Source organism: Chinchilla lanigera, unplaced genomic scaffold (genome assembly GCF_000276665.1).
Source record: "Chinchilla lanigera isolate Chin_1 unplaced genomic scaffold, ChiLan1.0 scaffold00014, whole genome shotgun sequence".
NCBI lineage: Eukaryota > Metazoa > Chordata > Mammalia > Rodentia > Chinchillidae > Chinchilla > Chinchilla lanigera.
In genome coordinates, this window is record NW_004955415.1 from 5,261,739 (window position 1) to 5,262,637 (window position 899).

Consider the following 899-nt stretch of genomic DNA (forward strand, 5'->3'; position numbering starts at 1 on the left):
GCGGGTCCGAGGCCCCGCCCCGCCGGGCTGCTGGCTGGGTCCTGGGGTGATGGGGGATGGAAGGGACCCTGGGGTGCTGGGACCCCAAAGGGCTGCTTGAGCGCCTGTTTCCCCCCGTGGGTCTCGAGTCTCGGTGCTAGGCAGTGATAGGCGAGAAAGTTGTGGTTGGGAGGGGCCGTGAAGGACAGGTTGGCTTTGCAGGAAGACAGGTCCCAGCCCAGGCCTCCTAGAGCAGAGCTGGTCAGTGCGTGTGTGCTGGATCGGCCTGGACTGCGGAGGGCGGCGGCTGGGCCGGTGGGTAAGACACCCGCCACCCCCCACCCGCCTTCTAACCTACGTTCCACTACCCCGCGTGTTCTCTTTATGCCCCTTGTGACCTCTTTTCCTCACTAGAGCGTTAACTCCATGAAAGACTGAGTGTTGTCAGTACGCTTCTCCCCCTGCCCCCCCCCAATGCCCAGCACAGGGCCTGACACTAGTGTTCACAGAACGAACCATGTCTTTTCCAGCTCTACAATGACGCAACTCTCAGAGTGTACCTCCACCCCGACCCACCCCTCATCGGAGGAAAACAGCAGGCGGGCAGCTCCATGACTAACCTCTTGGGTCCACCTCAAATTTTATGGTCAACTAACTCTTCCCTCAAATTATTGTTTTTAGGTAATTAGGTCTTAAAGGTGTGTGTGATAGACATTTGCTTTCTGAATATTTTTGGTTACAATTGACCAAAATAGGGTGGGGTTCTTTACATTCTTATGACTACTAACTTTGTCACCTTCTGAGCCTAATTCATAGTCAAGGAAGCATGACATCTCATTGTTGGAAAACAAGACTGGGAATAATACACAAGCCCTGTCCCTAGAACGATGTAATTAGAGCATGTGTGGAAGCAAAGAGCT